The sequence below is a fragment of the Carassius carassius genome, chromosome 6, assembly GCF_963082965.1.
Source record: "Carassius carassius chromosome 6, fCarCar2.1, whole genome shotgun sequence".
NCBI lineage: Eukaryota > Metazoa > Chordata > Actinopteri > Cypriniformes > Cyprinidae > Carassius > Carassius carassius.
In genome coordinates this window covers 27720300-27748291 of record NC_081760.1, presented here as the reverse complement: position 1 = coordinate 27748291, position 27992 = coordinate 27720300, and the positions used below count along the sequence as shown (strand labels likewise).

General features: G+C 36.9%; 1 protein-coding gene across 1 annotated transcript in view; it reads right to left on the bottom strand.

Moving 5' to 3' along the window:
• LOC132141676 (teneurin-3-like) overlaps window positions 1-25711 on the bottom strand; it is a 277539-nt gene extending 251828 nt beyond the window's left edge. The window contains exon 1 of the mRNA XM_059551345.1: window positions 25176-25711. The gene's annotated coding sequence lies outside the window, so the exon portion shown is untranslated. The remainder of the gene's footprint in view (window positions 1-25175) is intronic.
• Window positions 25712-27992: the final 2281 nt, after the last annotated feature.

Here is a 27992-nt window from a genome sequence, read left to right as displayed (position 1 = left end):
CACTTTCCTGCTCCTTCGGCGTCTATTTAAACAATCCGGCGCATGAGCTCTATTTCTCTCGGTGTTTTATGGGTTCTAATTGGCAAGGATTCTGTGGTACAACATTATCACAATGCTTGTCTAACAAAACAACATGATTCTCTATGTGTTGCCTTGCACAGAGTATTGCGATACATGGTGCTTTATTTATTTATTGAGTGAAGTAAGCGAGCGTTTCATATGATATTGTTTGCCAATTGCATGGGTCACATTACGATCGTTTTACTCTATAGTGAAGGCATAAGCTTGATTCGAATGAAGAAAGGCCATCTCACATTTGAGAAACCATGCTGTTCTTTCATATTGGATTTCAATACCTTAGCTTTCAAATACAGAGAGAGAGAGAGAGAGAGAGAGAGAGAGAAAACTGATTTCACCTAACACATTTAGTTCATTTAGTCAACAATATATTAATTTAGTATTTAGTAATATATAAATTTAATATATAAATTTAACTATTAGTAATATTGGTTAATGCATTAATGGATAATTAAATGTGTTGTATGTCTTTATTTATACATTTACATAAACATGATTTATTTAGATGCATTTAATGCATTTTTCAATTTCAATTTTAAAATTGTTAAAGTTTCCAATTTCGTTCTGTTTTTATTTCTGAAAACTGAAATTATCTTAAATGATAAATTATTTAATCTAACCCAGACAAGACTTCTATTTAGAAGTCTAACCCAGACTCTATCAATAATTATTTGTATAAGGAAAAATTTAAGTATTATCCCAATTCAATCTGTGAAATATCACTCACGAATGAAACCAATAGAAATCTTTTTCAAGCACTAGCAGAAGAATAATTTGCAGGCCACCGCAGCAGCAACTTATTTACATGCAATATGTTACTCTTTTAATAATTAAATTATTGTAGATTGTTTACATTTTCCATGTGTTGAGAAATCTAAAATTATTATTATTTTTTTAGTGAGACAGACACTATTACATAAAGTGCCTCTTGTCTAGATTTGCACATTTATTCTACTATGTGTGTCATCCACTTGCATAATTACTCATATTGTTTTGTTTTATTTAAGGTAAATGAATGTTAATGCGTTAACTAGCAAAATAAAATTAAGAGATCAATTGCAATTAAATATTTTAATCGACCGACAGCACTAATTAATATTGATACTTGCACTTCCCTTTGAGCGTTTGATCAATTATTTCAAGTGGAACAGGAACAGACAGTGTGTTATGGACAAGTCAGATGTGTTTAAGCAGCTAATGCACCCCATCATCAAAATGTGAGATACTATCTAGGACAACAATGCATTAGACTAGGACAGAGAGTTGGGACAGAGTATGAGGGGAAAAAAGCATGTCCAGTATCATTATACAAGAACATTGCACTCTGGGGTATCATTAAAGGATTCAATTGTGTTAGTGCCGTTAAACATGGCGCTAATTCGGGCCCTCTGAGAGGTAATGACCAATCTGTCAACCGCCATCCAAAGGGGGTAAAGGGAAACGCAGCAATACTAAAAACAGCAGAGACCAATTACGTCTTTATATCATATTACACATGGCCAACACAACCGGGCCAAGCAAGTGCATTATGACATTAATTAAGTTCCATGATGATGTAACCACTGTTCAAGCTGAAGAACATTCTGAGTATGCTGCGATACTAAACAAACAGCACATTAATAAAAAGTCTGCTGCAAGCTAGTTTGAGTGCCTACTGATAAATTCAACAAAGGTCAACATGAGCAGAGATGGAAGACATATTCAAATGTGTCCGATCACTTAAAGACTAAATCAGAGAGGCTGCACAGAATAAAAAAATTACTAAAAACAATTAATCTGTAGATTAAAAGAGGATGTGTAAGCATTAGAACTCATCGTGGTCTTCTGTAAACCATATGACAACATATAGAGTGTTCCCGAACAAAAGTCTTCTCAACGAATTTTCATTTAATTTTAAATAATCATATAAATAAATAAATGAACAAACAAATAAATAAAACTGTTTAGGGGAGATCAAAGTTATAGCTGCAAATGCAATAATTAATCTTTTTACATCAGCAACTCATACTAAGGGTTTATTTTATATAATCTAGTTTCCTAATGCATTAATTTCATCATATACATTAACACACTCTCTGAATTACGTAAAACCTTAAGATGTTTTCAAAATTTTTTCAAATAATTATGTCCTATAAAAACAATGTAGACTTTGTATTGTAGCACAGAGGCTGTGTCAATGCATTCACTCAGCAAAGATAATCTCAAAGAATACAGTTATTTTTTATGACTGTTCCAGGTCCATGAGAATCCTGTATATGGAACTAAGACATAAAATGAAATGTAATGGTGGTTTAATGTTTTAATTAAAGTGAACTAAAAAAAATACATTACAAGGTACTTTATATAAGCAGAGAAGAGAGAGAGGAGACCAAACCAAGCCAAGAGGAAAATGTGACTAATGGTGTAAAAAAAAAAAAAAGAGAGAAAAAAAACAGGGCTCTAAAAGTGCCAGCGTGCTTTTGGCAGGCCAGCGTCACATATGCCGTCAGGTCCTGAGCATCCGTATGTCATGTTCCAAGTGACAACAAGTGACAACTGGTACTGCAGTCTGTGCAGCATCCCTGACTTCTGGTTGGGGGAGAATGGAGTGTCACAAGGAGCTCTGATTCGCCCCCACATTATACCGAAAATATTAACCCACCTTAAACATTCAGATGGCCACAGCTAAACTTCAAAATCACAGACAGAAAGTGACAGCTTTCTATAGAAATGGTACAAAAATACATACATTTGAAGCTCCCTTTATTGAAGGTCAAACCTTGTTTTTTATTTATCTATTATTTTTACTTATGCCTGTTGGAGGTGGATGTATAAGTGGTATGACAGGAAGGAGGGGAAAGCGGAGTTGAACAGCATGAGCCCGAGGAATCATTTGCCTCCACATAGAGTCATCAGCAGTGTAGAGAGGGAAACCGATAGCAGAGGTGAGCGTTTTGAGAGCTTGACCTCACATGGATCTGATAGTTTACTGCAGGGGTGCTGCCATCGAGCAGCTGGGATCCCTCCTCCAAACCTTCTGTTGAAGATTGAATAACAGACACTGAATGGTCAACAGACAGGGTGCAAAACGCATTTTCGGGACACAGCAGATACATTCCGTAATAGTAACAACAGGGGTAGGCGAGAGAAACAACAGAAAGTCAATTTCGCAAACGCTGAGGCCTTAATGGAGCTGATGCATGGGGGTACAAATAAAAAAAAACAGAACAGTGTCATGATGGACCGGGCAGATAAAAGAGGGCCGACTCACTTCACTTGATGCAGGGGAAGATGCATGACTTGAGTTGTTGCAATGGTGCAGCCCCAGAGGAACGAGCGTCAAATGTGGTAATGGAGTAACGGTGTCACCGAGAGGGCAAAGGCGAACAGTGGCGCACTCCGTGAGCAATAACAAAACGATAATTGTAAAACTCATTTGCATTAAATGACAGAAACCATTAGGGGTTAATTAATTCTAGTGGATGCGTGTTCCAAAATGGGAGTGTCCTGCTGGCTGACGAAGAGGGGTTCGTGAGGAAGAAATCACAAATGGGAAAAGTGTCTACTGGCAGCTGCTCATTAAGGATAATGGGGCAATGGATAGTCACTTGCGCTAAGAGAATCATCCATTTCAGTAAACAGAAACTGATTGATATTTGAGATATAACTGCCACCATTAGGGCCCTCGAATCGTGTGATGTGTGCAATTTCCCTGCTGTATCGCTTTTAATGGATCTCGGCATTGTCAGGCTTCGATATTTCCTGCGAAAAAAAAAAAAAAAAACAGCAAACAACATGAACCATAATAACAAAGAAAAATCTCCCTTGATAAGTTATAATTGCTTAAAGTGCTGGTCTCATACAATTGAACGCTAAGGGCAGAAAGAAGTTTTCAGAGGGCCGCTGGCAAGTTTCCCAAAGGAAACGGCTTTGAATGTAAACTCAAATTAAGGCACTTGAAAAAGTATCTTTCAGAGAAAACATTTCCGCACTGGTCGTTAAGCCATCAGAAGTTTGCTCTGTGAATGGCTGTGTATGCTCCAGTGGGGACCTAATGAAACAGCATTATGGGAATGGGCAGCAGGGAAACCGGGCCTTCCTCCAGGGCCAGGGGGAGCTTGTTAGCTAGCTGAAGTAAAACACTGGAGACAATCCCAGACACCTGGCTTCCCAAGGACCACCAGGGGAAGATATGAAGGGGAACATGGATATCTGAGGGGAGCATCAGCCCACTTTAAAGAATATTTTCAAGCAGACCTGAAGACCGAGCAACCTCAAAACAATTGTAGCTCATAAACAAGACCCCTGATTCCATATCAAGCCATAGGGGGCCTCGGTATATTGCGGAGAGGGCAGGATGAGTCCGCCGCACAACTCCAAACTCCTCCCTCCCGACTGAGAACACAGGGACAAAGTGAGGGAGGAAGAAAGGACTCTGGAGGACAATGCAACGTGTTCCAGCAAAGCAGGCATCAGACTAACCACTCCAAGAACCTCTCCCCGATCCCTCTCTGTGCTGAAAGGTTCTCACTGTGGCTGCCGCTCCAGCCACTAAATGAAGTCTTCCTCCTCTATAGAACATTCCAGAGGGCTGAAACGACACTGAAGTGGGCCCCTCTCAATGTCACTCTTTAGCGCAAGGGAAATCATTATCAGAGAGGAGAATACGGAAAGAGAGGCCAACATTAAACATGTATACATTCGCCGGCTCTCGTTATAAAACACCCTCTTGAAAACTTTCACCCGCTTCAGAGATGAGAACAACACTGTCCATTTACTATGAGCTTTCGTTCCCACTGAATGTGACTCAGGGGTACCATTACACCTAACGTGTTTAAGAAACGTGCTTCAGGACATCTGATTCCCCATCCCATCAGTGTGGGGAACTATAAAAGAATCCATTTTATGATCTAACAGAAGGTCAATCAAAATACAGTGTGTTGCAAACACAGGTCAGAGACTTTAAAGATGAGCTGTGTCATTGACCTCTAATATATCTGAAGCTCCTCACCACAGATGATATGAGCCCATCCATATGATATTAAAATCAATAGGCCAGCAAAAGCACAAGGCACTTGAAGAGAGCAGTTCCACTACATGCCGCTAGCTCCAATTGCTGTGTCTGTGATCGTATGATTGTGCTGTAATGGGTTGTGGCAGGGAAGGGCTGCATGGGCATTTGACTTGCTGGTAGGAGGTATATGTGTATGAACACAGGGTACAGTACGGGGCAAAGAAGTTAGGGAAGCTGGACGAGTAATAGACTTCACTCAACTCTGAATAAACTGTAAAAAAAACTGAAAATTACAATGTAAATTCACAGTGAAGATGCTGCTTAAATTTAGACAGACAGATAGATGACAGACAGACAGAGAGATAGATAGAAAAGAAACGGTTTGAACACTTATTTCAAAACAGCCCACAGACCTGAGGATGGCAGCAAAAATCATCACTCATATGGATCTTACAATTATCATGATAAATTTGGCAATAAACTATCAGCACTATCATTCACTTTTATTCATTCATATTTGTATCATGCAGCACCGTGCCCTCGTTGCCCCAAGCATTACCATTTTCCCCTCATAAGTCTTGAGTGCACAACAAGCATCCTCTCCCTACTCCCTACTTTTTTTTTCTCCGTCCTCTTTTTTTTTTTTCAAAATTGCATTTGGTATCTCTAGTTTTGGTGCAGCTAATTAATCCTCAGCATTTAGAAAGAAAGCCGCAGGAGTAACAAGGCATTTAAGGGCTGGTGGGGCCCTCAGCGTGAACGGCAAGCCTGGTTATGGAAAGCCCCCCACCGTTTGTCATGTCAGCCACCGTGTGCTGCTCCCATTAGGCTTCGCCCACACTATTGCCAAAAGGCAAGGGCACCCATGCACACCAAAGGACAGCCATGTCAGAGAGAGTGTCTTCACCCACGATATCAAGACATGCACACACTGTCAAAGGAGGTCTATAATAGTTAGAAAGTTATCATTTAACATCTCAATGGCACATCCTCGGCTTACGCAGGTCCACCCAGTCTTGTTTGAGTAGTCTAAGTATTTTATGGAACCATCCACAAATGTTTGTTTTGAGAGTCAACTAAGCCATAAAATCCATTTTACAAAAAAAGCTTCTCCTAACAAGGTAAAGTAGTATAAAAGTTTAATATGTTCATAAAAGTTTAATATAATTAATAAAAAAGCTGAATATTTTAAGAAATATAATTCATGGACATAACTAGTGTTTGCAGTTTCCAAGCAACATATAATTTTGGCACATTAATATAAAATGTGTTCAATAAAAAAGTGTTTTTATAATGGCTTTTATATCCCTTTTATAATAATTAATTAATTTACTCATTGCTTTTCTTCATCTTCATTTCGTGAAATTACTGCATTTATTTTTTATAGACAAAGTCAGTTTTCAACTGTATGAATACTTAAAATGTCTCTGTATGGTCAAGTATTGTAGTTGAATTACAGACATAGTTTCCTAAGATATTTCACATTCAGCACATCATTCTGATTTTATAAGGTATTGTTGTCATCTATTGTTGTAATAAATCTCAATACTAAGGGCAGGGAAAACTGATGGAAGTGTAAATGTATCACACATAGGTGGCCTCTCAGCTATATATATAATAATAATAAAAAAATTAAAATAAAATAGAAACTTTTTTCTTCCTTAACATTGTTGTAACACAGCTAGCATCTTTTGTGTTTTCCCAACAGAGCTTTAAATGTTGAGAGCATCTAGCTCTTATAGGCTCGGTGTTTCAGTGCCACTTGTGCATTCCTGAATATCAATGTGGCTGTGAGAGCAGATTAGAGGCTGCCTCCCTCTCTCTCCCTCTCTCTTCAAATTAGTTTGATTTTCCCCCAGATGGTCAGATTAAATTACATAAATGCTGTCAGCAAAGTCCTATTCTCCACTGTATTCATGCCATCCTTACTCTGAGGCCCTTACATCCCACTTCTTTTAAAATCTTTCTTTGCCCTTTCGTCTCCTCAACCGATTTTACCTGCCTGACCATAATTCTTCTGTGTTTAAGGTTTTTAATAGATCCTGACCCTTACACTCTTTCTGTGCCTTGATTAAGTGTGTGTGTGTGTGCCAAATCTGTACTGCTGACAACGTCTCTGTAGATGAATCACTGTAAAACTCCTTCCCGAACCCCGCTGTGTGTCAGAAACCCTGGGCTATGGAGGGACTCCAGTGCCAATTATTACAATAACAAGTGTTTAAATGAACGAGACTGTACAATTATAGCACTTAATTACTCTTAATCCACATAAGATTAGATATTGCAGATCTACTGGTAGTATTTCTTTGCTCAAATCTGGATAAATGGAACAGAAACATTAGGTTCGAACCAACTGGGCTCCAAAAACAAGACTTGGCAGAAAAGGAAGGAATTTGTCAAAAGTATGAAAGTAAACAGGTTTGGTTGTTTGTGAAATGGGATAATTGAATTATAAGGAAAAGAACGATACAATTTTAAAAAGAAAAAATTAAGGGGTGGTGGGCCACACGCTGTCAGATTTTAATCTCTCCCTCCTACACAAGCACATCTACTTTCTGGCTTCTGTCAACACAAAATGTCGGCCCCTGCAAAGCCAAAGAGGCATGAGGAGGTTTGCGTTTGCAACTTGGTGGCTGTTTAGGCCGGAGAAGTAAACTCCTTCTGACAGACTAAACAGAAGTGGAAGCACTGGGTGGCCCGCTCAATTAAATACTGTTTTTTTTAGCTAACACAACACTTTTTGCAGCATTTCTCAAGCTGAAATAAACAATAAATACTGAAAAAAACAGCAAGAGAGAGAGAATTACACAATTTCCCCTCTCCATCCGGAAACACTAAAGATGCCATCTGGACATCTTGCGTGAGGGAAGCAGCATCCTATCATTGAGGTGTGTTTGTGTTATGAAGATTACGACACCTCCACTTCCTCGACGGTGGGATGAAGTCTGGTATCACGTCCTGTAAATCTGGTCAGTGTGCTTTGAACTTCGACATGGTATATTATTGCTGGAGAAAAATGTTTTAATTTCTCACTGGATTGAAAGACTAATTTAAGTAACAAACAAACAAAACAGTTGTAATTTCCCAAAAATGCTTCAGTTATATAAATAAAGAGAACACCCCTTTTAAGTTTGCCTTGCAAAAAGCATCATTTCCATTCCTCCTGTCTAAACAGATGGATTCCGTCTATAAGCTGCGAGCTCATATGGGTGGACTGTCCCTTGAGCCAGAACAGTGTTAAATAATACCCTGTGTGCGATACTATACAAATGAGAACTGGGACGCGGGTACTCGTCGACAGTTCCATCCACAGGCAAAGGCTCAGGCAACTCAGAGCTTAAATTTGTGAATTGTCCATTCGGTCCAGATTGTAAACATGTTTGTTCTGCAATTGGGCCAACACAACTGAACGAGAAAGGAAAGCAATTAACGGAACTTCAGCAGAGGCAGGACACTTCAGGAGACTAGGAAAGACAGGGCTGTGCTTAGCTAATTGCCCCGCTTTGCCCATTTTAAAATAAATAGTGTATAGGGTTGGAGATCAAATCCCATTCAAACACAAACAAGAGGTATTTATGTTAGACGGTTTGAAAGGAGAGAGACAAACTTCTGCCCTGTGAAGTGTTTAAGTACGAATATTTCATTTTGTCATTTACTGTAGGCCCTCATATTAAATTAACATGAGTGGACCATTGTTTTCAAAAGGATTGGATAAATACCCTTGAACAAATGATCACAGAGAGCACTGGAAAACACACTGAATGAGTTCTGCTAACTATCAACAGTGACATTTGCAGTAAGAGCCTAAAAATGCAGTTGCAATCAATTTTTTTTACAATGATCATTCAATTATAATAATAACAATAATGAAAAAGTGCATACTGTAATATAAGTCACATCACTTGTTTTCCCAACTGATACAAAGATTGTTTATGCACAGTTATTACTTTTGGATGAGACACTATGGTATAAAAAGAATGTAATATGTTTTGCATTATTGTCTGTCACGGCTTTAATATTCTAAATAAACAGCAAGTCAATAAGCAGATTAACAAAAGGTATTCACACCTTATTATATATGTCAGATTTAAATTTAATATTTTTTTTATATCATATCTTTATTTGGTAACACTTTATTTTGATAGCCCACTTTAGACATTCTACTAGCAGTAAGTAACTTTGCAACTACATGTCAACTAGAAGTTAGTAGAGTATTAGTAGACTGTCTGCTTAATATCTTCTAACACTTTCTTTGTCAACTTATTGTCAACTTATACTAAGCCTAAACCTACCCCTAACACTAACCCTAAACCTACCCTAACAGTCTTCTCTGAGAGTTAGTATACATGTAGTTGCAAATTTCTGAGATTTAGTTGATATGTAGTTGACATGTAGTTACAAAGTTACTTATAGTCAGTAGAATGTCTAAAGTGGACTATGGAAATAAAGTGTAACCCTTTATTTTAGTACTTACATCTTATGCTTATGACAAAGAAACTGTAGAACTGTACATAATTTAGTCATGTGTGCTCCAATGGTTTTATTTAGCGGTTTTGTTTATTCCAGATGTGGTATTGTCAATTATGGTAGAATGAAAAAAAAAGAAAAGAATTATGAGTATTTCTTTTTTTGTACTTTGTTCTAACCGTCTAAGCCTGTTGGCAGCTTGCTACATAATACTGTGCTGGAAGCAAGAAGAGAAGAAATGTGTCATATTACAAGCCCATTTAATAACAAGTTGTGACTTTTCAGGCTTAGCATTAGACCTAATTTTTTTTTTCAATTATTCATTTAGACAGGTATAAGGGAAATATTAACCACTGGCACTGCATTAAAACAATATCCTTTTAAACAGCCTGCCATATCCAGACATTGTTTTAGCTCTTCACTAAATATGGTTTTCATAATAGTTAATTAAAAATTGTTTACAAAGTACTGACTTTTAAATAAATATATATATTTACATTATAATCATTTGTGATGATTAGGTTTTGTTTGCTCTTTTAACACTTTAGGGATGAAGACATTTTGCCTTCACTGGTTTATGGCAAACGTCTGGATCTAAATCACACTCTTGTTTGATTTGAAAATCATTAACTAAAGCTTAAAGCAACCAAACCAAACAACAGAAAAAATAAAAAATAAAACAATGATATAAATCTTTAGTTTAGAAAGAGTTCAGAAGTTGTAAAAAAAAAAAAAAAAAAATGAAAAAAAAAAAAAATTCAGAGAGTAGCCAAGGTATCCGAGAGGGGGTTAATTCTGTTACCCAAGCACAGAATGCCTGACCCACCAGCATGACCCAGACCATGCAGTCCCTGTGGTGGAAAGTCATCGGAGGGCTGGAGATGCTGGGGTGCTTGCTGCAGGTTGTAGGGCTCATTAGTCATGCGGTGGTCACTTCTCACCAAACACAATTAAGACTATTTGCCCTCCTGCAGCAGATGATGAGACAGGCAGAGAGGAGGGTTGGTTTAACATCCCGCGCTGCTACAAGAGGACCGCAGTGATGGAGGCAAAAATCGAATTTTGATAATGGCATACATCCATTTGAGGGGCTTGGCAGGGATGGCAAATGAGCAGGAAGTAAAAGAAAGAAAGAGGGGTGGGGGAGGGGGAAATAATGACATTACCGGAGTGAAAAATCAAACAGTTCCATTGCATCCGATCTGTAATGCACATTTCACAAAATCAAAACCAGTTACAGTTGTTACCTGTCACTCACCTCTAGAAAGGTCAAACGAGATAAGAAAACACCTCCACACACTGAGCAGTGTTATCAGAGCTCTCTATTCAACAGGTGAGCTCTAGATGCTGATGCTTAGATATTCTAAGGTGCTGAGCGTTTCATACAAAAATCTGTGTTTTGACATAATTACATATTTTTGCTTTTTTTTAATCTAGTGAGTGGCCTACAAAGACAGGATTTTAAGATATTGTAAGCCTGAATGGTTTTAAAAAAGTCAACAAATGAATTATGCTGCTAGCAAAAAAAAAAAATATAATCTTTTTTTTTTCTCATATTAAAATGAATGTTTTTATGTTCTTCAGGATACATTACTTCTCCAACCAGGCTGTTTTTTGTAAATAAGATCCTGATCTTAATGACTTGCCTGGTTAAATAAAGGTTAAATGAAATGAAAATATTTTAGTCATACTTATAGAAAATAGATGAGTGTTAATTAAAGTGTTAATAAAGTCTCTTTATGCAATAAAAACAGTCTGAACAGTGTGAAACAAAAATATTGTGAAATATTATTATGATTTTAATATGTTTTAATATGTAATTTATTCCCGTGATGGCAGAGTTTAATGTTCAACAGTAATTACTTCACATGATCCTTCAGAAATCCTTCTAATGATATGCTGCTCAAGAAAAACGTCTTATTACTATCAATGTTGAAAAGGGTTGTGTTGCTTTACATTTTTGTAACTTTGATGTCATTTACCAGATTCTTTAATGAAAGTATTTATTTGAAATATTTTTTTGTAACAATGTACAGATCTTTACTGTCACTTTAATGCAGGCTTGCTGAATACAACTGTCTTTCAAACAAATACAAGAAACAAATGTGTATATAATTTATATTTACGTTTTATATGTTGTTTTTCTTAGTAGATTATACATATTGAAGTATAATGCAGTTAGCCTACAAGAATGCGACCATCAGTCTCTTGAAATCAATTGCGAGTCCAATGTATTTGGTGCTGCCTATGTTAAGTGTTCCAAATCTGTCACGTACAAGGTTCCAAGGGCGTCACGATACTCCCTAGGCAGCAGGCAGCGGGCAGCAAGGAAAGGTTTTGGAGCATAGCTTCTTTTTAAAAATTTGCAGCGAACGTTTCCTTAACAAAGGATGAACATAAGAACAAACCTAAACTCAGTGGCTGCAGAGATAACACTTACACAAAGCAAAGAAGTCAGCTACTTTGGTGCACTTTTCAGAACTTGCCTCCACAGATTAGAATAAGTGGTGACTCTTTTAGGACTGAATCAGAACGCTGATATGACAGACCCTCGCCTTAATTACTACTCTAAGAGCACCAGTGGCAGGCCTGATTTTGTTCAAAATGTCAATGTGCCCACTTAGAAGAACAAAAGCGGGGAGCAAAATAAAAAAAATAAAAAAACTAAATTGAGAACAAATGCAGAAATGTTGATGTCAACAATATTTTAAAGCGCCATGGGACCGCTGCACGACAGACAACAACATACATCATATCATGCCACTTGTGGTTTTTAACCAAAGGAGTTTCTCAATTTATTGTGAAGAAAGACAGAGAGACACCATAAAAGAGAGAGGAGGGTTGTTTGTGTTTCAGATTAAGCAATAAGATGTGTGCTAATAGTTCTAAGATGCTGATTTTACTGTGCTATAAGGGCTTCTGAAACTGTCTCTCTCTATCTTTTACTCTTTTTGACATGAATATAGCCACTAACACTAAAGTAAAAGATGCAAACCTTCAAATCCCAAGTGTGGATTTATGGGAGTTTTTTTTTTTCTCAAATCAATCTTCTTTGATGAAGTGTTCAGTACAAGAGTCCTTTTCCACCATTACTCCGGCAAGCACAGACACCTGTAGCTCACAAGCTGTCGCCATGTCAACGGTGAGAAAGAAAGGAAAGAGATGCAGGAAAGAAGTGTGGGGAACAGAAGACTCCATTTCAGGGAGAGGGAGAGCGGGAGAAGCCCAGTCGAGCTCATGGGAGGGGCGGGAATGATGAAAGGCTGTTGAAAGCTCTTTAGTTACAGGCTCCGTGAAGAGATGTACATCTCACAACATATGACATAGTCACCTAAACCACTCCTCTGAGATGATGGGTGTTGGGAAAAAAGCTCCAATAATGCATGTTATGCGTAACATTTTAAGTGAGTGTGTCAACAACACCCTCGTCCAGGTGTTTGAAGCATCATCTGGGTAACAATATAACATGACAACCACTGAAAACACGACAACAATGGATAAAAATAATTCATTGTTGCACTAGATTGTGTCAATCCACACAACAAACACCAACACACTCTATGTAACAGTATTTCCATACTTGGGTTACTTTAAAATAACCAACAGAGACCTCATTTAAGTGGATCAACTCCCCCACTCAAATATGAATGATGATGATTATGACGTAAAGATTTATATTTATTTTAGATGTTTTAAATAAATAAATCCTATCTTATTTTAATAAAGAAAAAAGTATAAACTACAAACCAAAAATCAAAGGTTTACCTTCAGTGTTCTGCCTCAGGTTCAAGGGTTTAACCTTACCAATTAGCAATTAAAAATTACAAATATAAAATAAATTAAAATGAAATGTATTATTTTGTTAGTATTTTGTTTTCTCTGTAAATTCTTTTTAAGCCCCAGGCTTTTATTTTTTAGCTAACATGAATAATCTAAAGCCGCGTTCAGACTGCACGATTTTAGCCCAGTTTTTGAGAAATCGCAGACAAATGCCCGAAATCACAGGCAAATCTGAGCTCGTTCACACGAGTGACAATCACGCAGTGTGAATGAGCAAAGACGCGATCTGAGAGAATCAGTGACCCGACTACTTTGAAAATCGTGCAGTCTGAACTCGGCTTAAGACAACTAAATCTGCTGAAATTGACTTCTGTATATATATATAATAAATCAAATCAAAATAAATCAAGTAATGTTGTCAAGACCTTTACAACTAATCAAGTCTTAAAACACCCTAATTTGTTATGCTAACTGATGTTCCAAAAGAAAGTTGAGACTTGCATGTCAAAAAAATCAAACCACATGTGAGCCACACATATTTGTTTTATGAATGGCCGTACAACTATGTGACTGCAATCAGTGTCTTCAGCTCATAAAGTGTATCTGACTACAGTCTAATGTACATCCTACTGCCGTCCATCTTAATTACTTTGAGATGCATTTAGTGCCATGCAATTGTATCGCAAACCTACTGGCTCGATGTAGTACCCATTGTCCTTCACTGTTCACTCACATGGGACTCCGTCATTAATGACAGAGGAGTGCGCTGAGCAGTCACTGAACCCTGCAGATGAAATGATCTCTCTGTTACTGGCGGGTCACAGCTGGATGGTGCTGAAGGCACCAGCGAGCGGTCCACCACCTCCTCTGATTCTATAATGAATGTGTGCAGGAAACCAGTAGGGATGTTAGGTCTGATGAATGACACAAAGGACAGTAAGTACGTTTGTAGTTATAATCGAGCTACAGCATTTTTTTTTTTTTTTTAAATGTAGTCAAGTTACGAGTGTATATATTTGCCTTGGTCATGCAGAAGAAAATTTACAATTTCAGGGCTAAAGCACTGAAAAGGAATTTCCACTTAAAATGACAAATGATTAGTTCAGTCTGACTGAAATTGAACTCTTACAGTGCATGTAAATTTAGCTATCTATTACACTTTGTTTTGACTTTCAAAACCTCAATACATTTCCCAGATATTATGAAATCTGGGCCTAAATTGAAGTAGTATTTTATGGATTGCAGTTGCAATATTTGTTATTTATTTATTTGTATTTTTTTCAATTTTGTTCTGTTCTTATACAGACCGCATATCATCTGAATTCATTAATGATGTATACCCTGGTTCCGTCATGCCTAAAACCATCTTACCTGTGGTAAAATCAGCCTCTACTGGCTTATCGCTTTAAGATACAACCTGAAATCCTTAATGTTGTTAAAAACCAAATCACAATCATCCAGTTCAACATAACATGGACATATAAAGTTTGTCTTCATAAAGATAAAGTGGAAACTACAGTGCTTCCCACAGGTTTTAAATATATTTGTGGTGGTAGCTAGGTGGAAAAACCTGCTCTTAACCATGGAACAAAAATGGTCTACTAAATTTGACAAAAAACAAAAACAAATAATGTGTGATTTTTAACAATATATTTATTTATTGAAATTAATTTTAATTACAGAGGCTACTATTATACTTAATTATACACTAATATTATGCAAAATTACAGCATTTATGTTTTCCTTTATTTGTCAAATAGTGTCTCTCTCAGTAAATGGGTAAAGTCTATATATTGAATAATAATTATCAAATAATGTTCTTCGACTTTTCTTCCTGTGGGGAAGCATCCCAGCCAGAAACTACAATAGTTTCCTATGAATTAAATGCAATTGAAACCAAAATACCAATAATGCCCCCCCCCCTCAAAAAAAAAAGAAAACTTGTGACTTTAAATTTTAAACAAGCCCAAAATACAATGGGAATTTTATTTTGAAATGTCTTTAATATTGCAGGCTGATCCTTCTTCAAATGAGAGATAAAATATTCATTAAAATTATGCTTACAAGATAATCATTATGTTTGCTTTGCCATTTCATGTATTGACGATTTTTTTATGACATTAAATTAAAAAAAACTCATACGGAGGAATTTTGCTTTATTCGCACACGTGCTCCTAAATAGATTGAACAGTTCGCACAAATCTATTTTAGTCGCAAAAGCGACTGACGCGCCCGCACTGTCAAGCCCTGTCTTTGTCTGTGAAATATCCATTGCATCTCTCCAGCACAAGTGGGAATGTTAGCGGGAAGGAAACAGTTCTCACCCACACAGAACATGTAAGGGGTGATTTTCCACTACTTAATTAATCGCGGATGGTTTCATTATTTCGGGTGGATAAAAAAAAAAAGTATAAGATATAAGTATACTTGGGCGGCCGTTAATATATCTGGGCAGCCCGTCCAAGTAAAGTCTATGTGTGGGAAACACTGAACTAATTCATTCTACATTTAGTTCTAAGATTTACATTCAGTTTCCTAGGTGAAATCAACTTAACTTGTATAGTTAACAGCCTCCTTCCTTCCCAAAGGAAAAGGATTCCTCCTCTTTCAGTAGACTATTCAGTCCAGGCCATTGTACAATGCCCAGGAAATCAATGTGTTTAGTTTTTTCCCCACTCTATTTTTTTTTCTTTCCCTTCTAAACACACACACACACCTACACCCACACAAGCAGGGCTCACACCCACACACACCTGATGTAATCTGGCTGACAATGCCAGCAGAGTGAGCCATCAGAAGGAGTGCACGGCCGGTCTAAACCATCTTCCAGCTGGCTGTGTGAGCTGGGGCCGTCTGGCTGGAAACTACAGATTAATTAACAGTGTGCCATGAGAGCACCGCACAAGAGTGTGTGGAGGGAGCGAGGTATGTGACATTCAGCCTCACGCATCCAGCGAGCTCTGGATCTCACGTCTCTCCACCCTCGCCATCATCATCATGGCCTCACGCTCTCACCCAGTCTGCTCGGTGACCGCAGCCAATCGCCTACCAATCGGGACAGATAAAGATTAAGCGCTTTGAGAATGTACAAAAAGGAATGAAACAGCTGTGACCCTTGCAACAAATAGCCATTGTGACTTCTTTACTGATAAACATTTTATACTGTTTATGCTGATTTCTTTTTTACCTTTATAGTTACACAGAACAGCTATCAGAAAAGCAATATAAAACAATACAACACATATTCTTTCCTAAGTTGTTCTTAATTGGTTCTTATCTCAAAATAAAAGTTCCTTCCATAAAAAAAAGGAAGACAAATGTATACATAACGCATACAATGTATGTTTACTACATCAGTTCTTCTTTGCTGTTTTTGTTTTTTGGTTAAAGAGCAATATTTTACATTTCTAAAAATGATTTTTCATAAAAAAATAAAAATAAAAAAACACTGAAAAACATTATTGTCTGAAAACTCATGAGCCACACATATTCGTTAAATTTTACAATTATTTTTGTAAATTAAATTATTATCGTACAGACAAAAAAAAAACTAAAACAAAAAAACAATAACATTAACACTTATTATTATTACCTGATATTAATATCAAATCTCAACAGCACAGGCTCTAAAATATGCTAAATTATTTGCTGAAAATTTATAATATTGTAAATGTATACATAATAGCTGAAACATTAGGTCAACTATAAGTTTAGTTACCATTTGTTAGGTCATTTTGTGTAAAAGTAAGAGTCTGACTGGATGGGTGGGTTGATGACAACAAAGTAAGTAATAATAAATAAATAAATAAATAAATAAATAAATAAATAAATAAATAAATAAATAAAATACATAATAAATAACAATACAAAAAAAAAATTAAAAATAAGGAAAGTGTTTTCTCCTTAAGTTTACAAGTTAATAAGATTATATCTAGACTTGGTACCCTACAGGAAAAGACCTTCCGGCCATTTTCGGGTCACATCCCATTAGTTAAGAACCACTGACCTAGTGACAATGAAAACATAAATTAAAATTTCCATACAAATTTGAAAGCAACAGTAGTGCATTGTGAAGTAAGCTAACATAAGTAATCTACTGTGTCCATAGCAACAAGCAGAAAAATATATTTTTGTTTCGCTTTGAAAGGGGGCTAACGGGGTTCAAAGAAAGCTCCAGTGAAATGACAGAGGACATATCTAACCCATTCTGAATTTGCACATCAATAGAGAGACAAATCGAGCATCCTCTCTTCCTTCTATAATATATACAATAGAGAGAGCGGCAGTTCAGCTATGACTGAAACCTGAGATACATGTGCTCCGAATCATCGGGCAAAAGACTGTCCCCGCTACCCTCTCAAAATCTTTCGTAACACCCATTCTCATTAGAGGGATGGAAAAACTTGGGGAACGGATCGATGTTTTCATTTTTCAAGTGCTTGTATCCATTAGACGGGTAAAATTCATCCATCAAGCAAATTCCTTTCTGGTTAGGCCCTGTCGGTTTAACAAGTAGTGAGCTCAATGTGCAAGATGTATTGCTCTCCATTTCACTAACCTTCATTACGTCTTTCATGTGTCTCTCACCCCCTCCTCCTATCTCTCTCTTATAGAGAGCCAAAGGATCTGATTGGCCGGAGACACTACCTGCTATGTTCTGTAGCATACAGCACAGACAGTCAACCTCTCATGTTCGTCACATTAATTCAAACGCCTTTTTTTTACAGAAATCATTCAGCATGAATTATATATGACAGCCCCCTTTACCTCCTCACTTAGGGAAAAATATAATTCTATAATTTGGTGGTTTTCATATGGTATTTAAAGCAATATTGAATGGGCCTTCCTGTAAAGCTGAAACTAATGGGAAAAGGGGGTTACTGCATTCCAAAAGTAAGTGCTCATAAAGTTATGTTGAAACACACATAAATTACAGTGGCAAAAAAATTTCATCACAGCCATTAGAAAGACGAATCCCTCGTTCTGGCCTCTCCACCTCCGTGATCTTAATCCAAAGAAAGCTATCAAGAGGACTGCTCTGTTTCAATTTCTAGAGAGAACAAATAAAGGTAAAAAGAGCTAATAAATTATGTGGTAAATTACGGTGCACCGAGCACTTTCAGGCAACATATCACAAGATAAATTTCTCTAGCGTCTACAAAAGAAACGGTCCAGCTGAAGGGAGAATGCTGAAAGGAATGATGCAGAAGAAGCGAGCGAGATTTTAGATTTTATTTCACTTTTTATACATTTAAAATGGCTATAATTTAGCCCCCATAAATGACAAAGCGGAAAAACAAATAATAAGAAATAAAAGTGGCACAACCTTTCGGCACAAGTCGATGTGTGAGATCAAGTAGGTGGTATTTGACTAAAAACTCCACTTGCTCACAGTCTCCGCTGACACGGGAGACAAAAGCCTTGCTCCTCTCCTTAATGAACATATCTGCCGTGGAACGCTGCAGCTGGGCTTAAAAGGTTACGTGGGGCTGGCCATGCTGGTCACAAAGCTGCACCCGCAGGAAAGCTGAATCCACTCCAAGAAAGCCGAAAGGAGTTGCGGCGGGGGGGGGGGGGGGGTTGGATTGGCTGTATCAGTGACAAAAGGGAAGACTGATGGCCTCACCAAGAACCAGAAAGACCTTTGCACGAACCCCTCTTCTGCCACGGGAGAGCACAGTTTATATTTACATCCCTCCCTCACACACTTACACACAGCGGCCTCCATTTTATTTACTGCGGCATTCATAAAATATGGATGCCCAAAAAGATACTGGAGGAACAAAATGGGAACAATGAAGTATAAAATATTACAGCATTTGGCACTTGGTGAACTATGACCGCTGACTTGCTCGAATAAGTATTCTTCCTTCAATCATTTATTGCCTGGTAAATTATCACTGAGAAAAAAAAAGAAGAAGAAAGAAAGAAAGAAAATGCCATTGCATTGCTAGCAATGAAAGCATGTTAAACATATTCACCTGTTAATTTTGCACTATTAAATCTTAACAGTCTTAACATGCAAAATATATATTTTTTTATAAATGCCATACAATCATGAGAAAATACAAAAATGGAGTACAAAGCGTACCTGCCTCTCAAGTCCAATGAATCAGGGTCTTAAGAGGTCACAGAAGAAGTAGACCGCCTGTGATGAAAAGTCCTGTGCTGTGCCGGCTGCAGTGGAGTGGAGTAGAAGAGAACTTAAAAGGTAAAGCGTCGTAAGGCGGGTGTTGTAAGGTACGGGCACACAGATGACTGACCTGTCCTATTCTATAAAAGTGTCTGACGGCAGGTATGCCATCAGCCAATCCAAATTCAGCACTCCGCGAAGGACGCACAGGTACACACAAACGAAACAGAGGACTAGGACACACATTTAGTCAAAGGAAAGGACAAGTGCGTCAGGAATGAATTTCTAACCTTGTGAAAAAAGAAGAACTATAAAAGAGATACATGCGCACACACATACACACACTGCTCTTCAGAAGTTTGGGGGGCAGTGCATTTTTATTTTTTGGAAGATATTACAGTAATACGATCATATGACAAGGATGCATTAAATTGATCAAAGTGACAGTAAAACATTTATAATGTTACAAAAGATAGAATTAGAATGATTTCTGAAGTTTCATGTAATATTGAAGACTGGATTAATTCCATCACAATAATAAATCACATTTTTAAATATATTAAAAATAAAATAAATGAAAATATATTAATAATATTTCACGATATTATTGTTTTTACTGTATAATGATAAAATTAATAAAGCATTGGCAAACATAAGAGACTTCTTTCAAAAGCATAAAAAAAAATATATATATATATATATATATATATATATATATATATATATATATTATATAGTAGCCCCAAACATTTGAATGGTATAATATAAATACTGGGCATAATTTTGAACTAAATCAATATGAGATAATCAAAGAAACAGCAGTAATAAGGTCAAGGAATGTAAAGTAATTGAAAGTAATGAATGTAAAACAGACTCTAAAGTTGCAATCCACAGTTAACTAAAATCGCAGGTGTTTCATAAACTAGTCATATATGGTAAAGGCACATTATATGAGTATCTAAGATATAAGACAAATATGATGTCAAGTAATCTGGGTTCAACTCCAGCTTGTTTCATGTTCTGATCCTTATCCTCCTATTTCCCTCAACTATCCCTAAATAAAAGCTAAAAGCCTTCAAAAACAGACACAAATACGTCAATGAATCACCTACCATTGACTACTCATTCCTCCTTTACAATCATCATTTATTTGGCAAGCAAAATTTTGACAGTTGGCAGAGGGCACACAGCAAATCCTATAGCACAGCATAACAACACCAAACCCGCTTTGTATAATAACTGTTGTCAATTATAAATCTGAAGAAATTTTAATAAGATGGCAAAACATTGTTAGAAAAAAGGGGGGGGGGGGGGTTAACAGATTTAAGGTTGGAGGTGGAGCCAACTTAAAAGCTGCTGGTTATTTCTCTGTTTGACACTCGACAGAATTCACACAATCTTTGTCTTCTGCACTGGTCGCACTGCATATTTCACCAAAAAGACATACGCTTGCATGTAACACACCAGATCTGTCCAACTTTTTTTGATGCAGCTGGAAAGTTTGATTTATTTATTTGCCAATCTCAAAGTGTTGCCAGCTCGAGCTGGTGGTTTTTGCAGTTTGTTTATCATTGACCATCACAGAGGCGCCAGTGTGAAATAAAGAATTTTAGATGTTAACATAATGGCTCGAAGAGGGAGGAGACCATGAATTTTTCATAGCGGCCACAGGGAGAGCTCATTCGCCATTCTTTCTCTATAAAAGAGGAAGGGAAAAATAATTTCTGGAAGGCTGCGAATGGCTTTCACCCCTCTGAAAAATAAATTGATAAGCCAAGTACAGCGACCTAGAGACACAGAGACACAAAACCCTACTGAACGTTGAAAAAAAGGATTCCCTCATTGTCCAGCTGTTCTGAAGCACACAAGGCGACTCAAACCTCTTATTTCCTGGTATCCGTGCCGCTCTCCTCAAATTCCCAGCAAACACAAGCAGCCGCCATCTACTGAACACTATGCTGGCAAGTCAACATTGTCTTTGGAGACGACAATGAGAAAAGGTGTCCAGTACAGTGGTGTCACACTAGCCTAAAAATTCTTTGGTAGTCTCCATGAGAATGGATTTGTCTTGTTTGTCTGTAATGGCATTATTAGACAGTTAGCGATCCGTTTTACCATTTAAAAACTATTTACAGCTTTGACCGGCTCTAAAGAGTGGATTCTGATCAGAGTGTGCGCCCGTGCATGTGCCTGTGTATAATCCTATTTGAAGTATTCTCTGTGTTTTCAATGCATTGAGGAGTTCAGCAGAAATCAGAGTGACAGACTTAAAAGAAAAGGCTTTGCATTAAAGAGTCCAGGTCAAGGGGACTCTTAAACACAGACAATTCCTTCCTTCTCTGAAATATTAGCACACTCCGACCGTTAACAGACAAGTGAAAGTGCATCCCTCAAACTGTCAATTAAGCGGCACAACAGCGGCACATCAATACGCTCGAGCTGCCGCGTGACATTTTAATTAAGCCTTGCATAGGTTGCGCATAACACTCCATCGGGTCACGCAAGTCAAAAACATTATTTGCTTCCTCACCTCTCTTCCACAATACGTTACAATGCACCTATGTCGCACGTGCACAAAAGAACGTTGTAAAGAGGCACAAGGCCTCGGCTGTCATTTGGCACGTGCACTCAAATCAGTGAGCATTGAGATGGTGTTGTGTTCCCGGCAAACACTAGTGTCTCCATCTGTAAGCATGGCTGGGCAGCAATGAGCCTACTCCAAATGTTACACACCGTTCAGGCCTCACTGGTGTGTGTGTGTGTGTGTGTGTGTACATGCAATGCCGACTCCCAATTGTTCATGCACTGCATTTAACAAGCTGGTGAATCAGTCCCATACCATCAGAAAGGAAGTGCGGAGATACAAATAGTCACACTCATTCACATGCACAAACATACACCGGTGCCAAAACAACAATGCCTATTTGTATTTATCTGTTCCCAATCACTGTGCTCCTGACGATTATTAATCATGTTAGAGTCTTATTGCCTTGAAAATGAAATTACATGAAAATAAATGTTTATGCAATTAGCTGTCTTGCCACCCATTGACAGTGAACGATTAAAACGAAGATGCTGACTAATTTGTCTTTGAATAATGAAATGATATGTGTTCTGACTTTTAAGCAGGTGTGAAAGCAGAAGCAACAAGGAGATGATAAAACATCTGGCCTCACTGTACAGGTTCTGTCAATCAATCCACCCTCTGTGAATCCCATTACCATGACAACCCCCAGCCAATAACATCTGTAGTGGCCTTTATGAGGGAAAGAGGGCCACTATATGTGACAATATTAGCATCATTACAGTAACAAATGGTGCCTTCTTGCTCCTTTATTTGATGTGAGATCAAACATGTGCACGCTCTCTCCATCCCTCAAACCTCGGCCTGCCACAGGTCTTCTAGAAACAACAACAACAACAAAAAACCTTTTTCTGTCACGAGATATATGACACTTCAGAGTTTGAAAGTGCTCCTATCAATCACTCCAACTTTAATGCGAAATAATAAAATAAGTTCAAGTTTTTCTGTTGTCCCTTTCTTTACCCTCTCCCTGTCTCTCAAGTGAACAAAGGCCAAGTTCAAGGCAACATCAAAAATTGATTTCAGCTACCCTTCAGATTAGTCAAAGGTCTCTCAGCATGCACACATGCACACACACACACACACACACACACACACACACACACACACACACACACACACACACAATTCTAAACCTCTACTCATTTGTCCCAATAATACATTAGTTTCCCTGAAAATACATTTTGAAACATTTCTATGACGTTTTAAAGAAAAAAAGTAAATCAGGCATACATTGGTTTACAAATTCATACAAAAATTGCATTATTATATAAATCATATTTAATTTGCACCAAGACACCAAAATTTGTGTCTCAAACCTCTTGTGCATATATAAATGATTGGGTCACAGATTACACAATCGAATTGACCTGACCGACCTGAACTAGAGAATTCTAATAAACTGAATGTCAGATATGTGCTTAAAATACTGGCACAAAATAAATTGTACCACAAAACCTTCAGTAGAGGGCCTAAACCAGCCAAAACAACCAGGAGACTGAAACATGTTTCCGAATACAGATATAGAAGGCCAGTCCAGGACCATGATTCAAAGGGAGGCCATATCCGTTGATGTCCGTGACTTTAACGAGCAATATACACTAACATTTAAACAAAAGACCATTTAGGGTGGGCCAGGAATCTTTCACCAATCAGTATTGTCGGAATCAGCTTTCAGTGCAATTACAGTACATGGTGATACCTCAGTACCATGATCCCTTCTACACTGTTTTCAGTCTCTCTCTCTCTCTCTCTCTCTCTGTGTGTGTGTGTGTGTTAGGTTTTTTCTTCTTTATCTGTCAAAACACAACCTTCAGGTGTGTTCATAAGAAAAATGTAACTAATAACCTTTTTTATTGTTGTTTTTCGGAATACTGTATAGATTATTGAGTCTGTAATCCATGATGTGCTTTAGAGGTTTGGCTCAATGATGTGCACATCAGTTTGACATTATAAGTAATTTAATGACACCCTTACTGCCATTAAAGTCACCTAAGCAATATGTCGCAAAGTCACCAAAGCAAATGATGTAATTTGTCTCAAAAAAATAAGAGAAAAAAAAACTGCTCAGAAAACACACTCTAATTTTTTTAAATGCTTTTAATTAATCAATCAGTGAGCATTCATTCAGAGCAGAGAATAAAGCTTAAACAAACGAGAGAAGAACTGTAGTCACAGAAAAATGACTAGGTGAATTAAATATTACAGATTTTTCTGGAAAACAGCTACTTTAATACATCTTCAGCACACTGTGAATTAGTTGATGCTGAACACAGTAGTTTCCCTCTAAAGCAGGTCTGTATGAAACACTCACAAACAACTTCAACATGAGCAGTGTGATATTGTATTATTGTTTACACAGGATACTGTAACAAATTCAAATAACTACTTTCAAAATCCATTTTTATATTATATCAGTTATTGCTCAAAATGAAAACTCAATCTTACAAATTAGCCTAGCATTCATAGAGAACGCGTTAAAATGTGCGTATTTAAGTTATAAAAATGCAGGTGTCCTGGCATTCTTATGCTATTTATTTTCATATGTAATTTAAATATACGATTTTAATTTGATTTATTTTACTGATCTGACTTTATCATGCAGCAAACTGCTCATTTTGATTGTCATTTACTGTAAAAACACGTAAGTTGTCAGAAGTGTTTAGCCGAAATGATATTTTATGACACAATTTTAAGTTGTTGTGCCGCGCATTCACATTTTAAATATTTCACTGAAAGACAACGGAGATAGATAGAGAAGTCAAGTAGATAGAGGGAATAAAACCACGCTGCTCTTAAAAATATACACGCACCGCGCGTGAACACATTTACAACCTGTGTGCACCTATTGTCTTTATGTTATATACATTAACATGCGCTTAACTAAACTATAAACACTTAAAGTCATGTATTTCGTGCGACGAACTCACTTTCTCTGTACATTAATTTTTGAGTAGCCTAATAATGTATTATTATTATTTTTAATTCTAACAATAAAACAATAATTAAAACACGCTTTAAAAAAGAAATGAAAATTAAATTAAACCTGCCTTGACCTGTTTTGTCTCTATAAAACGGTTTTTAAAAAAAAGTGTGTATAAGTGAGCGTTCGCGCATGCTGCGGCCATCGGTCTTCTTACCTGCTGTTGATGTGTTTCAGCATCCCATTGAGAAAACTTCACTAAACGACGTTCAACTTCTTCAGGGAAAGAAAACACAGAGAGATGTTTCTTGCGAAACAAGTCCTCCTCAACTCGCTTCAAACAGCAGCTCCCGTCCAAACGACATAGTCCGGAGAGCGCGAGAGTCACTCAGATGTTGACAGACTGATATTTTTGTCTCCTCTCTGAATGTAAGAGCAAACGGTTGAGATCGGTCGGGAGTGATCGATGTGTCCAGCACTCATGTGTGTATACTCCGAATATCAGCCGCCACAGTCCAGATACACCGAGATACGGAGTTACGCAAGCAGCCGCTGTTTCCTCACAGAGATACAACAAAGCCGGGAGTGCGCGCGTGCATGTCTACCTGAAAGCGCTGCGAGGGTACAGATAATTCGCGCAAGAGTGTGTTTCCTCAGCGCTGGATCCGGCTCGGCGGTGGATGTGAAGCGCGTCTGGTCCCCCCGCTGCGTCCAATCAGTGCGCTATATATCTAACCAGCACCGGATCAGTGATAGATGAAGGGTCATCCATGACTAACGCCGAACCCTGATGAATGACTTTCACGAGCTTCTCATCATCATCGTGTCTCTTAAGCAGCTCATGGGTTTGGATCTGTTTTACGTTTTCATTCGGGATGCGAAGTTCATTCTCACCGAGGAGCAGCACTGCGCTTGGAAGTGTTGTTATTTTGCATGCTAAAAGTTAACACTTATCAAAGCCAGAAACACAGTGGGCAGGACATACTGAAGAAGAGTTTGATGTCCTGTATAATAATAATAATAATGATAATGATAATAATGCTAATAATAATGTGAATATATGTATATGTATGTAATGTGTATACATATGTGTGTGTAAAAAATAACTTATATTTCTGTTAGATTAGACATTTTCTTTTTATGTTATGTTAAAAACAAAATGGCAGCTGGCAGAACTTTACTGTATTGAACAAATAAATAATGTTGTTGCGAAATTGTTGCTGTAAATAGTATCACATCAATTATCAGATGGGATTTTTGTGACATACTGCCTGACAATATTTTTATGTCATTAGATTATATGTCATTAAATATAATGTTAATATACTGACATATTTGAGCTACACATATTTGAGAATATACTTGTAAAATAATGAACTAGTTATTTAAAAATTAAACAAGTGATATGTTACCTAATTTATTCTTATTACTATATATATATATATATTTATATATATATATATATATATATATATATATATATATATATATATATATATATATATATACTTTGGATGTTATTAAAATTACACACACACACACACACATATATATATATATATATATATATATATATATATATATATATATATATATATATATATATATATATATAATTTTAATAACATCCAAAGTAAAATTACCACATTTTTCCTTGATAAATGTTCCTGTAAAAAGCACTATATATATTTTTTTTTTATTTTTTTTGTACATACTTTTTTCCTTCAGTATTTCACAGAAAAAAAAAATATATACAGTATTTAATTTTTTTTTAAATGCGTATCTTAAAGGTAGCTTACTGTTGAACAGTTTTTACTTAACCATTTTACAATCTTTCTGTAAATTTTCTTTCAGTGTACCACTGAAAACCATACATCTAATAAGATTCACTAAATTTCTTTCTTCTAATGTTCATTTTGCAACATTATAAACAGATATTTAGCAATATTTTAGCAATATAGTACAACTGCCAATTCTGTCATATTTATGAAGCCAGTGTAGGTGCACATTACAACAGTACAGAGCCATAACCATGCATATCGCCCAACTCCAACATATATATATATATCAACATATATCCTATAATGATTGTCAGACTGCTACTTACCAAATAAAAAAGTGGACATGAAATATTGGTCTGAAATGAAATTCTGTTATTATACGAGAAAAAAAAAAAAAAAAAGAGGCTGAGCACATAAGCACTACAGTCTCTTCCCATCTGAGCCCTGACCAACCTGTGTTTATTTTGCGACAAGCTGGCCGACTGTACATCACTTACATTACATAGAAATAAATAAATAAATATATATTTTTAAACTACTGATTTCAAAACTTATTTTATTAGATAATTAAATTAAAATGACCACAGATTTCTTATGTTATACAGTTAACAAACAGAATGTAAGGATATAAGGAAAAACAACTCAAAAGCGAGATGCCTCCATTCTGAATATGAATGAAGAGTGCACAGCAAGTTAAAATTGGCACTGCCACTGAAACAAACCTCTGATACTCCCGACCTCACCCACCTGCTCCTAGCACCTGCATTGGCACATTTCAAATATTTCCACAAAGTCCTATGAAGCTTTGCAACTACACAAGACTTTGAGTGAAAGGAGAAGAAGCTTTAATTTGAGCAAGTTTTGATGCCTGACCCGTCTTAACCCAGAGTGGTGTGGTTCTCGGTTAAAAACACCTGAAGAGATCCCCAGCCCCGCAGAAGAGCACTCAATTACCCTCTACCAAACTCACACAAATTCACAGCATCCTTGTTTCTATGGCAGATTTCTATTTGAGTATTTTCTGTGATTTATTTATTTATTATTATTGTATTTTTTTTACTGTTTCACACATTTTAAAGATGCTTTAACTGTTTGTCCATAGAGATCACAGCATATTTACAACTCAGTATGCAAAACAATATACACATTTTTTTGCTTTAATATGTAAAACGTACCTTCATTTATTTAGAAAGTTAGCAGTAATTCACGTCACGTCAACATGTTTTAGAAGGTTCCTGGTTTAAATGTGCTGA